Source organism: Crocuta crocuta, unplaced genomic scaffold (genome assembly GCF_008692635.1).
Source record: "Crocuta crocuta isolate KB4526 unplaced genomic scaffold, BGI_CrCroc_1.0 scaffold433, whole genome shotgun sequence".
NCBI classification, from domain to species: domain Eukaryota; kingdom Metazoa; phylum Chordata; class Mammalia; order Carnivora; family Hyaenidae; genus Crocuta; species Crocuta crocuta.
In genome coordinates, this window is record NW_027530001.1 from 1,391,857 (window position 1) to 1,406,357 (window position 14,501).

At 43.3% G+C, this 14,501-nt stretch overlaps 1 non-coding gene across 1 annotated transcript; it reads right to left on the bottom strand.

Moving 5' to 3' along the window:
* Positions 1 to 1,129: 1,129 nt before the first annotated feature.
* LOC144231250 (U6 spliceosomal RNA) lies at positions 1,130 to 1,232 on the bottom strand. Its single transcript, XR_013335019.1, has one exon. It is a non-coding gene; the product is annotated as a U6 spliceosomal RNA (small nuclear RNA).
* Positions 1,233 to 14,501: the final 13,269 nt, after the last annotated feature.

The window sequence follows — 14,501 nt, forward strand, 5'->3', positions numbered from 1 at the left end:
ATTCATAGGTTAAAGCTTTAAAACATGACTGTATTTTGAGAGAGGGCCTTTAAAAGAGGTGAAGTTAAAATGAGGCTGTGAGTCTGGACCCTAATCCAATCTAACTGCGTCCTTTTAAGAAGAGGAGATTAGGACACACAAAGAGCCACCAGGGATGAGCAATGTGGGAAAACAGGTGGCCGTCTGCAGGCCACGCAGAGAGGCCTCAGAAGAAGCCAACCCTGCTGAGACCCTGGTCCCCCGGGCTTCCAGAGCTGCAGGGAAATAAACTTCTGTTGCATAAGCCACCTGTTGGTGGTATTCTGTCATGGAGGCCCTAGCAAATCAGTGCAGATAGTGACCTCTTCTAATTCTCTAATATATCTGCCCCTCTAGGCAGCACTTAACAATACTCGTTGTATTTATTTTACTTTTCATCCTTTATGTATGTTTTAAAAATCCATTCATGAAATAGAATTTGCTCTATATGCAGTTATTTTAATTTGTTGGCAAATGGTTCTCTATCTTCATCAACAAAGACTTAATGATGTGTTTGCATGGATAATATACATCCAAAGTGAGTATTTAAGCAGTACAAAAGAGGGGCGCCTGGGTGGCTCAGTCGGTTAAGCATCTGACTGGCTCAGGTCATGATCTCACGGCTCATGAGTTCGAGCCCCATGTCGGGCTCTGTGCTGACACCTCAGAGCCTGGAACCTGCTTCAGATTCTGTGTGTCCCTCTCCCTCAGCCTCTTTTCCCCTCACATTCTGTCTCTTTCTCTCAAAAATAAATAAACATTGAAAAAAATAAACAGTACAAAAGATGATACAGTGAAAGGTAACATTCACTCACACCTCAGCCTTTCAGTTCACTTCCTTAGAGGCAGCCATTATTACCGGTGTGTTGTCTGGCTTTCCAGATACATCTTTGCTCAGGAACACATCTCTGTGTGTGACTGTCTAATATACACATCTGTATTATAGATATGTAGCATATATATGTATGCAAAGCCATGCTGTAAGGAAATCTATATATAGATATAAATATATAGCCTCCTCTGACTTTCTTTTTTATTTTGCTTAAATAAAATGATGGTATAATGCACATGTTTCTACTTTTTTTTAACAGTCAAATATCTATTTAAAAAGAAAAATATGGAACACTTTATGCATTTGTGTACCATCCTTGCTCAGGGGCCATAATAATCTTGATTGTATTGTTCCAACTGTAGTATATGTGCTACTGAAGCAAGCATGACATGTTTCTACTTTTTAAAGAAAACTAAATCAGCAACAGATTTTGGGAATTGTTGCATATGGGACATACAAATCCATCCCATTCCTTGTAACTTCATTTGTTAAAATTCATTATTTTTTTATTTTTTAAGAGAGAGAGAGAATCTTTTTTTAAAATATAATTTATTGTCAAATTGGTTTCCATACAACACCCAGTGCTCATCCCAACAAGTGCCTCCTCCATGCCCATCACCCCCTTTCCCCTCTCCCCCCCATCCATCCTCAGTTTGTTCTCATTATTTGAGAGTCTCTTATGGCTTGCCTCCCTTACTCTCTGTACCTTTTTTCTCCCCTTCCCCTCCCCCATGGTCTTCTGTTAAATTTCTCCTGTTTTACATATGAGTGAAAATATATGGTATCTGTCTTTCTCTGACTGACTTATTTCACTTAGCATAATACACTCCAGTTCCATCCACATTGCTGCAAATGGCCAGATTTCATCCTTTCTCATTGCCATGTAGTATTCCATTGTATATACAAACCTCATCTTCTTTATCCACTCTTCCATTGAAGGACCTTAGACTCTTTCCATGATTTGGCTATTGTCGAAAGTGCTGCTATGAACATTGGGGCACATGTGCCCCTATGCATCAGCACTCCCGTATCCCTCGGGTAAATTCCTAGCAGTGCTATTGCTGGGTCACAGGGGAGTTGTATTGTTAATTTTTTGAGGAACCTCGACACTGTTTCCCAGAGTGGCTGCACCAGTTTGCATTCTCACCAGCAGTGCAAGAGGAGAGAGAGATTCTTAAGCAGGTTCCATGCCCAGCACAGAGCCCAACACGGGGCTCGATCTCACAAACCCTGAAATCATGAACTGAGCTGAAATTGAGAGTCAGATGCTTAGCCAGCTGACCCACCCATGTGCTCTTTGTTGCACTTATTTTAAATACATTGTCCTCCCTGCTTTCTCCACCCTAACCAGCACACTTTCACACAGATATCTTCATGGAGCATAAACAGGAAATATAACCTTTGCAGATGCTCATCTTGCTGTCATTTCCTGATAGGAATATTAAAAAATTTTTAATGTTTATTTATTTTTGAGAGAGAGAGAGAGACAGAAAGAATGCGAATGTGGGGCGGGTGGGGGGAGGAGTGAGCAGAGACAGAGGGAGAGACAGTTATGCTCAGTTATGTTTAAAAAAAGTTTTTTAAATCTTTACTTACTTGTGTGTCTGTGTGTGAAGGAGAGAGAGAGAGGGAGAGAGAGTGGGAGAGGCAGAGAGAGAAGGAGACACAGAATCCGAAGCAGGCTCCAGGCTCTGAGCTGTCAACACAAAGCCTGATGTGGGGCTCGAACTCACAAACCCTGAGATCATGACCTGAGCTGAAATTGGACGTCTAACCGACTGAGCCACCCAGGCACCCTCCAATAGGAATATTTGAGTGAACAAGGGTTGAGTCAGGCCCTGAAGCCATAGGTATTAAACAGAAGGGCACAATTTTTAGGCAGCCCAAAGAAGCCAGAGTAGTAAGAGTGAGACTTTCTCAGGTTAGTGCCATGCATTCCTAGTCGGTACAGTAACTTCAGGTCTGCACCAGCAGCCATATTTATAGCCCATGTTCCCTCTGACAATTGCGCAATGAATATTGGACCAAGAAATAATAATAATTTTTAAAAGAATCATACATAAATAAAACACACTAGAAAACCAAAGTGTTTTTTGTTACCTATATCCTATTAATTCTTGTTCATTTGTATATGACTTTGATAGTTTTAATTACAAATCAGAGCAATTATGTATTCTGCTGTCGCCTCTTAAAATGGATCATAAACATTGCTGCTTGTTACTGTGTCTACATAATAATAATTTTCTATGGTTGCATAACAGTCCATCCAGTTGATGTATTGTTTCCTCTAATTAAAAAAAGGAAAATTGTATTATCTGAGCTATAATTAAATAAAACTTAAAAGACCATCAATCTGACACATATTAATGATAGACATAGATGTTATTGAGCTACAAGGCAATTGACTATAAAATGGAGAGCAGCTCACATAAATTATAATTAATGTTCTCTTTACCCTGTGAAACCGAAGCTTTCTAGGGGAAAGGCTACAGAAAAGGAGACTGTTCAGATGTCCTCCTGCAAAAGGAATAGATCTTTCTATTCTTTTGAGGGTTGGTTTCAGGAAACGAGGCTGCAAATTCTTTTTTCCTTTTGTGTGGCAAGACCTCTACCTGCACAGAGGTTGAGGGAGTGAAACAGTATGCCTCAGTCAAATTAGGTTAATCAGAATGATTTCCTAACAACTATCCATAAAGTAGGAATAACTAATTGCCTTCTTTAATTAATTAGTTTAGTCAACAGATATTTATTGAGTACCAGTGCTGGGTGTGAGATACACAATCTCTACTCCTGTCTAGAATGTGGATGGTGTCCTCACTAGAACAGTAATCAAATGAGTGATAAAATAATGGCAGCTTGTAGAAAGCACTGAGAAAGAATAAACAGGGTCCTATCACAGAAATGAAGGTGGGGTATCCTTTGGATAGGTCATCAGAGAAGATCTCTCTGTAGAAGTCACATTGACACTGAAACATGAAGGAGAAGAGTCAGCCACACAAACAGTAGGGGGGAAAGGGAACCGAAGGGGCAAAGAGCCTAAGTAAGACAGGCTCGCACTTAGCATGCTAATTCAGCCAGTGGGTCTGCAGTGCACTGGACCAAAAGAAGTGTGGCCCCAGGTGAGGTGAAGAGGAGGGCAAGGACCCCATCATGAATGGCCCAGGACCCCAGAGCCTAGATTTCGTCTGAAGCACAGTGAAAATATAGGTATAAGTTTTAAGCAGGTGAACAGCATAATTGAAACCATGTTTTGAAAATAACTTTTGGCTGCTGTGTGGAAACTACTTCGGAGGGGGGTCACAAGTGGAAGTAGAGACAGTAATTAGGAGGTTATTGGTGCTGCCCCCATGATAGGTGACAATGGCTAGAATCACAGTGGAGATGGATACTAAGGGGCCAGTTGATCTCAAACGAGACAGAGCTAACAACTGAAATGATTGTGAGGGGTGAGGGAGAAGGAAGACATCAATAATGACTCCTGGGTTTTGGGGGGAGCATCAAATTTAGACGTGAAAGCAGGGATTAAGAGTTCTCTTTGGAGTGGTACCTCGGTGGCTCAATCAGTTAGGCATCCAACTTCTGCTCAGGGCATGATCTCACAGGTGTGGTTGGTGAGTTTCAGCCTCACCTGGGCTCTCTGCTGTCAGTGCAGAGCCCACTTCAGATCCTCTGTTCCCCTCTCTTTCTGCCCCTCCAAAGGGGCTTGTGAGCACGCTCTCTTTTTCTCTCTCTCCAAAACAAGCAAACATTAAAAAAGAGTTCTCTTTGGATATTTACATTGGCGATGTCTTATGAGGCATCCAGCTAGGCGCGAGTTCTGAGATCGATTTGGGAGTTGTCAGCAGCCAGATGATATTTAAAGCAAGAAGACTGGATGAGACTCTGAAGGAGGGTGTGCAGTTGAGGAAGAGAAGGGGGCCTAGGACGGAACCTGTGATTCCTCCATGTCCAATCACATCAGGAAATAAATCCCCACTTGGTGGAACCCCAAGCCCCAAGCTCTCTGGAGATTCGTAATGTATTCATTATTAACTGACACCTCCCCCCCACCCCCTACCCCGCAATGGTCAGGAAAATTCTCCAGGGAAATATGTTTTTTTTTTCCAGATCTTTTAGTTTCTCTTCTGCATTTTCTTCTAGCTCCGGCACCTCCTGGACCCTAGGAACCCTCCTATGAGGAAAAGACAGGGCAAGTGTGGGGACGGTTTTCATGCTCAGTGACCATGTAGGTTGTCACCTTAAGCAATTGGATGTGGGAAAGTCTGCACAGCTGCCAGAGTATTTGCCATTTGTTTCTCCATTTTCATGGATGTAAGTAACTATTGTGGGTATTTACTGAGAGCCAGAACCCGAAAGCTCTTACGTCTGCATCTTCTAGTAGCTCTTGGGTCAGCTATAGATGCTCTGTAGCAAGCCTGTAAAGTACGGAGCTGAAAGGTGACATTGAAAGCATAAAGCCCAGGCCTCCCACTTTACAAATGAGGGAATTGACTCACCCACCAACACCCATGGAATGAAGCGTATTTCAGGTTTCATTTTATCAACCACTGATCAGCTTTTTGATTAAGGGGTGCCCATCAACCTACATTCAATCCAAGAGATGATTTTCTTACTTTGGCCCCTAAGAAAAGACCAATCTAATGTGCTTAAAACCTCTATCGGGAAAAGAAATGGAGAGTATTTCCAGACCTTGAAGCATTCTAAGAAGCCCCCTACTGGGGGCAGTGGGTGACTCAGTCTGTTAAATGTCCAATTCTTGATTTCAGATCATGATCTCATGGTCTGTGAGTTTGAGCCTCGTGTGGGGCTCTGTGCTGACAGCTCAGAGCCTGGAGCTTGCGTCTGTGTTTCCCTCTCTCTCTCTGCCCCTCCCTTTCTCACACTGTCTTTCTCTCAAAAAATAAACATTAAAAAACTTAAAAAAGAAAGGAAGCCCCTACTAATGCTTCACTTTCCCCTGCATGAGGAATCGGTAGATTCTGTTATCCAGGGTCACCTTCAGCGTAAGACACTGAATCTGTAGAATCTCAGAGGACGCTCTACTGTGAATGACCACAAAAAAGGCAAAAAGACCTATAAATTTGAGAACTAGGTTTTGTATTGGCATATGGAAACCCAAATCCTATATAAAGGGCACCGTCTCCACATGGCTGTATAACAATAGATTGACATGTGCTAAATAACTGATAAAGCCCGCTCTTTCATAAAGACTGGCTTTATAAACTAGAAACAGAGGTTGTGAGGAATTCAGTGGGAAAGACACTGTTTAATCTTTTCTAATCAATAGCTGATGAGACAAGCACACGTTGTTTTCTGATTCTGTCCCTTCTCTGCCTGATATTTTGCACCTGATTTATGTGAAGTGTCTCAGCGCCCGCTGTGATTTCAGTGAATTGAGGCACATACTCTTCCTTCTAGAAGATCAAGATTCATAGATTTGGGGGCAAGAAAAAGCTTTAGAGATAATTCAGTGCATCTTTCTTAGTTTCTGAAAGCAAAATTAGAGAGGTGAGGGGCAATGTGGGCCCACTATCCAGGACTCGTCACCAACAACAGCACTGTTCCTGCTATTTGAACTCAAGCTGGTGGAGAACCGCTCCTAATATGACATGGGTAGGATTATATTTTCCTTGTAAATTATGCATTCTATACAAGTTGGAATTTTTTGCTATTAAAATGTTTTGGAACTTAGAAAAAAGAAGAAAATATCATGCATGTGATCACTGTCAGTACTTTAACCTGTTTCTTCCCAGGTTTTTCCCCCCGTGCATATTTTAAAATAATTATTATTTAATACAAACACAGTTTTCATTTTTTTGGTTGATATATGAAACATTTCTTTTTTTTCTATTTTATTTATTTATTTATTTATTTATTTATTTATTTATTTATTTATTTTACAAATAGTTTACTNGTTGTTTGCTTTTCAGGTGTGGAATTTGGTCAGTCCCTTATAGATTTTGGATATTAACCCTTTATCTGATATGTCATTCGCAACTATCTTTTCCCATTCTGTAGGTTGCCTATTAGTTTTATGGCTTGTTTCCTTTGCTGTGCAGAAGCTTTTAATCTTGATGAGGTCCCAGCAGTTTATTTTTGCTCTTGATTCTTTTGCTTTTGGGGATGTGTCAAGTAAGAAATTGCTGCGGTGGAGGTCAAGGAGGTTGTTTCCTGCTTTCTCCTCTAGTGTTTTGATGGTTTCCTGTCTCACATTCAGGTCCTTTATCCATTTTGAGTTTGTTTTTGTGTATGGTGTGAGAAAATGATCTAGTTTCATTCTTCTGCATGTTGCTGTCCAATTCTCCCAACACCATCTGTTAAAAATGCTGTCTTTTTTCCATTGGATATTCTTTCCTGTTTTGTCAAAGATTAGTTAGCTGTATACTTTTGGGTCCACTTCTGAGTTCTCAATTCTGTTCCATTGGTCTATGTGTCTGTTTTTGTGCCAATACCATATTGTCTTGATGATGACAGTTTTGTAGTAGAGGCTAAAGTCTGGGATGGTGATACCTCCCGTTTTGGTTTTATTCTTTAGTATTACTTTGGCTATTCGGGGTCTTTTTGGTTCCATACAAATTTTAGGATAGTTTGTTCTAGTTTTGATATATGAAACATTTCTAATGGATATGGAATATTTTGGCAAATGGATATACTACAATTCACTGAGTGTTTCTGTGGATGTTGGGCGTTTAGGATGATTCCGTTTTTTGCTACAATATGTAACAGGATTATATGATACATAAATATCTTAAGGCATATAGCTTTTCTGATAGATTATTTCCTTAATATGGAACTTCAGAAATAGATTAGAAAGCCATGGATATTACTATTTAAAAAGATACAAGGTCAGCCCAATTAATTATTGCTTTATAACATTGAGCATTATCATTAAAAATATTTGCTAAATTCCTCATTTTGGTAGATGTGATTCCTCAGTGCACTGCCTAGTTACATCCTTTGTCCATTTACTTACTGATGTGAGGTTTTTATTGATTTTTACTACTGTTTGACTATAAGAAGATAATAAAGAACACATTTATTATGTGTCACATTTGGGGTAATAATTCCTCCCGGTCTATGGTCTACTGCATATTTTTAAATAAAGAAGAGAAGTTGGGTTAATAAATATGTCATCTCATGCTGCATCTTCTCTACTTCAAAGGTGCTCAGGGGGCACCTGGCTGGCTCAGTCGGTTAAGCGTCCAACTTCAGCTCAGGTCATCATCTCATGGTTCATGAGTTCGAGCCCTGCATAGGGCTCACTGCTGTCAGCACAGAGCCCCTTCAGATCCTCTGTTCTCCCTCTCTTCCTGTCCCTCTCCTGCTTGTACTCTCTCTCAAAAAATAAGCATTAAAAAAATGTTCAGAAAGTGGGGCAGGGGAAATAGAGAGAGAGAGAGAGAGGAGAATTCTAAGACAATGAACTCTGGATCCTAAGGAACATCAGACAGTTTGTTTATTCTATGTATACAGATTGCATGGGTTGGTCATGTGAAAAGCAGAAATGTGCCGACCACATTTCAGGCTCCATGAAGCTGGAAAGGCCAACCAGCCCCTGCACAGAATGAAAAACAAGTTCTACTCATCCACACAGAGAGGTAGGTTTCAATTAAAAACCACACAAAGTGGCTGAGTAATTTCTTAATATACTCCACTTGTAAATGAGAAGCGAGAACACCCATTAGTAACCCTTAAATCCTTGGTGATTCAGCACTGTCCGCAGAACACAAACATACACCACCCTGCTTACACTGAAAGGGGAAAAGAGATTCACATGAACTTTTCTCCCCTTTGTTGTCAGATATGCTTTTCATGTTTTTAAAAACATATCAGAGATGATATCACATTGTCCCTCTGGGTCTGTTGCTGCATTTGTAAACTTTAATATTTTCTGGTTAATATTTTACAAAGCAGGCAAACTCATAAAATGCAAGCTGTCAGGAGCCTTCAAGATAACATCAGCCCTCCCCCCCCATCCCCCAGTCTCTTAAGTGGAAGCTGGAAATAAAGAAAAAAAGAATTCCAATTTCCCAAGATGGTTAGATTTACTGATTCACAGGCAAAAGGAAAGAAGGAAGGAAGGAAGGAAGGAAGGTAGGTAGGAAGCTTTCTCCCCTACTAGAAAAAAAAAAGCTGCTTGAGGATAAGGACCCAGAATGGACATGTCAAAGTGTCTCCAGAACCCGGTGCAGCACCTAGTAGACAGCTCTGCACATGTTTGAATGGTAAATAAATGATTGGAGCAGCACTGCCTTGGAGGGTGGATACTCCCGTGTGCACCACCAGGTCCACTGTCCACCCTCTAGCTGCTTCTGTGCCCCGGAGGCTGACCTGTGCAGTCCACATCAATGAACTCTATTCACCTCTGGCTTTCCAGGTGAGTCAGCCAGTGAATCCCAGAAGAAGCTTGGAGGGAAAGAGCAGAGCGAGGTTGGGGTATTTATTCCCTCAACTTCCTCCCTGTGAGATTGCTTTTGACTGAGCTGCTTTCCTGAGGTCACATCTCTTGGCAGGTGACCTTCTCTACCCGACCCTTTCTTTCCAAGGTCTGATGACATTGGGATTCTCATCCTTTCTGACTAGGGGTTCTGTGGTACCTTTTGTGCTTCCTCCTCTCACCTTGCCCACACCTTAGTAAATGTCCATTATTACACCATCCCTGAATTGTCCTAATTTGAACCCACCATCTATTTTCTGCTGGGATATGACTGACATAGATGATCACGGGGTGTGCACATGTTTAGAGGCTGATGCCTAAAATCCAGCCTGCAATCTGTTCACCACACTGTGTGCCCTGGAGGAAGAGGGCCTTTTTTTTTTTTTATTAAGTTTATTTATTTAAGTAATCCCTGAACCCAACGTGGGGCTTGAACCCATGATCCCAAGATCAAGAGTCACATGTTACTCGACTGAGCCAGCCAGGCACCCGGAGGGGCCTCTTTTTTAATGCTTGTACTGGAGAGCGGGGACTGGTACCACCTTGGGCTGAATGTACGGATAGGAGCTTTAACGTTCTAAAAAAGCAAATCCACTGACAGATCTTTTTTTTTTTCTTTTCTCCCTTCCTCTCTCCTTATCCTGTGAGTTACAGCTTTGCCTGCAGCCTGGTGAGTCATCTGAACCTCCAGCTGCAGCCATAAAAGCAGTAACAAGAGGGGCTCCAAGTGCTCTCCAAATGTTGACTATTTTGGCTGCTCCTCCAGAAGCAGAAAGACCAAAAACCAATGATCACGGTTCCTCTGGTTGTTTTATGTTTTGTGGCTGTTTTCACCTGTTCCTTCAGCTGTGTGTTCATGCACACACCCTCCCCCCAACTCACCGGAGGCTTGCGTGACGCTCTGCCAGCGGCACAGTCGCAGATCCCCGGGCTCGCCACTCCCAGCTGTAGCGGATGATGACGTCAGCTCTAAAGGACAAAGGATACCTGTGTGCAAGGAAATGACCTGCCCTTCTCTCATGCCCTCTCCTTTGTGGGACGTGAGCCCCAGTCCTGTGGGGGGGGGGGTGTAGACCCCCACTCCCTCTGCTGTTCAAGTTTTCCTTCCGATTGTTGCTGATGATTTTCACTCACTTCACAACTTCTGCCTCTGTGCCTGGAACGCTCCCAAGTAGGGTGCCGCACGTGAGAAATGGGATGTGTCACTCTGTTGGATTTTTTTGTCTTCAACCACTGAGGGTGCGCTGGGTATGGTGAGTGAAGGAGACATTCATCTCTCCTCTTCCACACAAAAAATTGACAGTTGCCTGAGTTACTAGATGAGGCTAAGGCCTCTAAATGTGACTTGATGGTTCAATTCAGATATTGCTTCCTATTTTTCTCTTCCCTGTGTGTTTGAAACTCATCTGACCCTCTGGCTGTTAAGTTCTCTCTACAGCATGGACTACCCCCTCTAATGCTAGATCAAGCTGATTTGATTTTATTTTTTACTTATTTAATTTAATTTTTTTTAGTGAGAGAGCACACATATGTGTGCATGTGCAAGCAAGGAAGAGGGGCAGAGAAGGAGAGAGAGAGAGAGAGAGAGAGAGAGAGAGAGTCTTAAACAGGCTCCACACTCAGCCTGGAGCCCAACAATGGGCTTGATCCCATGACCCTGGGATTTGAGCCAAAATCAAGAGTCAGATGCTTAACTGACTGAGCCACCCAGGCACCCCTAGACTCATGCTGACTTTAGATCAGGATCCAACAGAAGCTTCCAGAAGCACTCAAAGGATGAGATCTGTAGCTGTAGGCTGTCCTTGCTCCTGACAGAGACTAGCTAGATTTGAGCAGCAATAATCAATCTCAAAGAAATTTTCCATCTCTGAGGCTTTGCATCTCACTAATTCTTTTTCATGGTAAACTGAATTTGCTTTGCAGTATCTTCCAGCCCCACCTTACAATAAGCAATTTAACACTGAGCTCGCTGACTGTACTTTCTTAATCCAGCAGTGGATTCCCAGCTCGTCTATGGGTTGGGGTTATATTGTCTTTGAGCTGCAGCTGATTTTCTGCCAAAGCAGTCATCACTTCCCTCATTTTTACCTGTAACGAGTGCTAGTATTATAGAAACACACAGGAAAGCTCCAGCTCATGGCTGAAAATTACAGACTATCAATCTCTGACTTCTAGGCTGTGGGAGGCTTGGCAGCATATTAGAAAATAGAACTGCAGGTCATTTTGGGAAAATATTTCAGTGAGATCCACCAATCTGGGTGATGTGCTGAATCGTAAACCGGGAAGAAAGAGAGCCAAACTAAACAAAAAAATAAGTTGTTTTTCCCTTTGAATGAAGAAAGAGAAACATCTTTAAATGCTAAATGACTCAGTCCTGAGCCCTCCCTGGTGCTCCCCAGGGACCATTATCTCACCTGCCAATCAAGTCATTTGGTTTTCTGTCCTCTGTGCTTCTTCCTTTCCAGCTTTCATTCAAACGTTCTGTAGTGACTAATAGAGAGCTGTTGGTCTTTTATTTCACAGGCCTTCCCTATAGTATCAGAGCTTTATTAGTTATCTACCAACCAATCTAGCATAACGGCTTGATACCATCACACCTACATTGCAGTCAGTGATATCTGGCAATCTCCAGATTTTGGATGTATTTCTGTTTGGCCCTAAGTTGAGTCATTTCATATTCAAAGGTTCCCAGATGTTTTATTTTTATTTTTATTTAAATTTTTAAAATGTTTTGTTTATTTCTGAGAGAGAGCGAGCAGGGGAGGGGCAGAGAGAGAAGGAGACACAGAATCTGAAGCAGGCTCCAGGCTCTGAGCTGTCAGCACAGAGCCTGATGCAGGGCTCAAACCCACGAACCGTGGGATCATGACCTGAGCCGAAGTCGGGGGCTTAACCAACTGAGCCACCCAGGCACCCCTCCAGATGTTTTAGGAACCGATCACCCTGGATGTCCCTGTTCCTGTGGGAGAAGAAACAGGCACAGTGTAGAGGCGAGTGTGTGCAGGGAAGTCAGGATGGCAGTCAGTGACGAGCCCACAATCCAGCAGGAGAGAAGACCCACTAGTTCAAGGAGTGCTCTAGACCCCAAAATGGAACCAGGGTTCTCACGAAGTGAGGCCAAAGTTATGAGGAAGGAGAGGGTAGACTTGCAGTGGTTCTCAACCAGGACAATCTTGTCCTCCAGGGAAGAACATTTACCAATGTGTGGAGACCGTTTGGCTGGCACAACAGGATGTGAGGGTGGGCGCTAGTCTCAAAATGAGGGCAGGACCTACACGGGTCACACCCAGAAGTGACAGAACCAGGCATTTAACTTCCTGCCTCACCAACTCCCACCATTCTCCCCCTCTGTTTCCCTTCTAAGACCAGCTCTGATGCCTCCTCCTCACTCCCAACCTCACTCCCCACCTGACTGCCAGCCTGCCATTCCTCAGCTCAACACTGCTGACGTGGCTTTGCTGTGGAGAGGTATCCTGTGTGTTGTGGGGTGCTTGGCACTCCCACTTTTTGAGCCCCAGTTTCTTCATTGGTTAACTCAGTTCATTATTCAAACAGCAAATATCTATGGAAACTATTATGTTCTAGAAGCTGTCCCAGTCTTTGGGGATACCCACGTTGAACAAGAAAATGTCCCTGCCCATAGTTAGCTTACTTTCTGCTGGGGGTTAAACAATAAAAACATAATTAAATAGAAGTTTAATATATATTATGACCAACAATAGCAAGGTAAGGGATGGAGAGTCATAGGAGCTGTTTTTTTAGCCCGGAGCATCAGGGAGGGCTACACTGAGGAGGCACATTTCAGAAGTCCTGAATGAGGTGAGGGTGCAAGCCATGGAATTGTGGAAGGGCATTCCAGGCAGAAGGGACAGAGAGGGCAAAGGCCTGTGGCAGGGGTGTGTTTGATGTCCTTCAAACAGCCGGGGTGGGGGATGGCATGGGCTCTGCTTGTTCTAAGTGTGTAGGGAGTGTCTGCCATGCTGAGATTCTGTAGGCTGAGGAATGGGTGAAGCCAGTCCTCCTTAGCCCTGGCTGTACATCCAAGTCACCTGGGCTGCTGCTTTCTGAAAAGTATCCATGCCAGGTTTTGCCCAAGACCAGATTAAATCAGGATCTTTGGGTTTGAAGTCATCAGTATTTTACAAAAGCTCGCTGAGTAAAGCCAATATGTTGCCAGAGCCTGAGAGCCTCTGGTTAAGGTGAATTCAGTGGCAGAGACTAAAGTGTTTACAGAAATGAGGTTAGGAGGAAAGCAGGTTTCTTCCTTCAGGGAGGAATTAGGCACACATGGGCTGGGGGGGGGGGCGGATTTGGACATAGAGAACTGGACATGGTGGAGGGAGACAGCTTGCCGCTGATGAGGGGCCAGGCTGGGCATGGGGGTCGGGCATAGCAACACGGCAGAGCCTGGACGCGGCTGGGCTCAGTCTGGCAAGCCTGGCCTCTGCAGCAGGAGGCCGCGAGAGGTTTCTGTCTGGGCTTTCTTCAGGTTTGAAGTTCTCTCTGCCTGCCTCTGTTCTTTAATTGCTCAGCTTGCACTTATCTCCTTCCTTGTCTCTGGTTTTTTCCCGACTTCAGCCTCCTGATAGGGGGCTGGCTTTGATTCTCTGCTCCTTGACCTTGGGTCCTTTGAACTCTCCTGCCTGGAGCCCCCACCCAGTAGTCATTCCCAGCCTGTACTGAGACTTTCTGGTTCCAGCTTCCAGCCCTGAGTCCACAGGCCCTTTTTGTAGTTAAGGGGAAATTCTTACCTTATTTTGGGCCCTGTGGTTAGTAGACTGTTAGTGATGAAGAGGTGTAGAGGGTTCTGTACTGTTTGTGATTATGTGTAACACACAGTTACACATGTGTGTGAACAGTAAATGCTAGGAACAGGTACTATCAATCAGTTTCCTTTCTCACTCCCATGTTAGACGAAATTTTCGTAATTGACTATTATAATTGTCCTAGCAGCCAATGGTAATTGCCAGATAAGAAGCAACCTTGGCTTGAAGGTGCCACATCTTGCCTTAGAAAGCAGCCTGTAATCGACACCAGCTGGATGGAAGCATGACACATGCAATCAGGAATGAAGAAAATTCTCAGCCACAGTCTATGGGTGGATCTCAGCTTCACAACCACCTGAAAATGGGAAATTTCTCCTACCACACAGAGTTTCAACTAAGTTCATCACAAAAGAGTTTAGGCATCCTTCTGAAGTTCAAACAGGAAGCC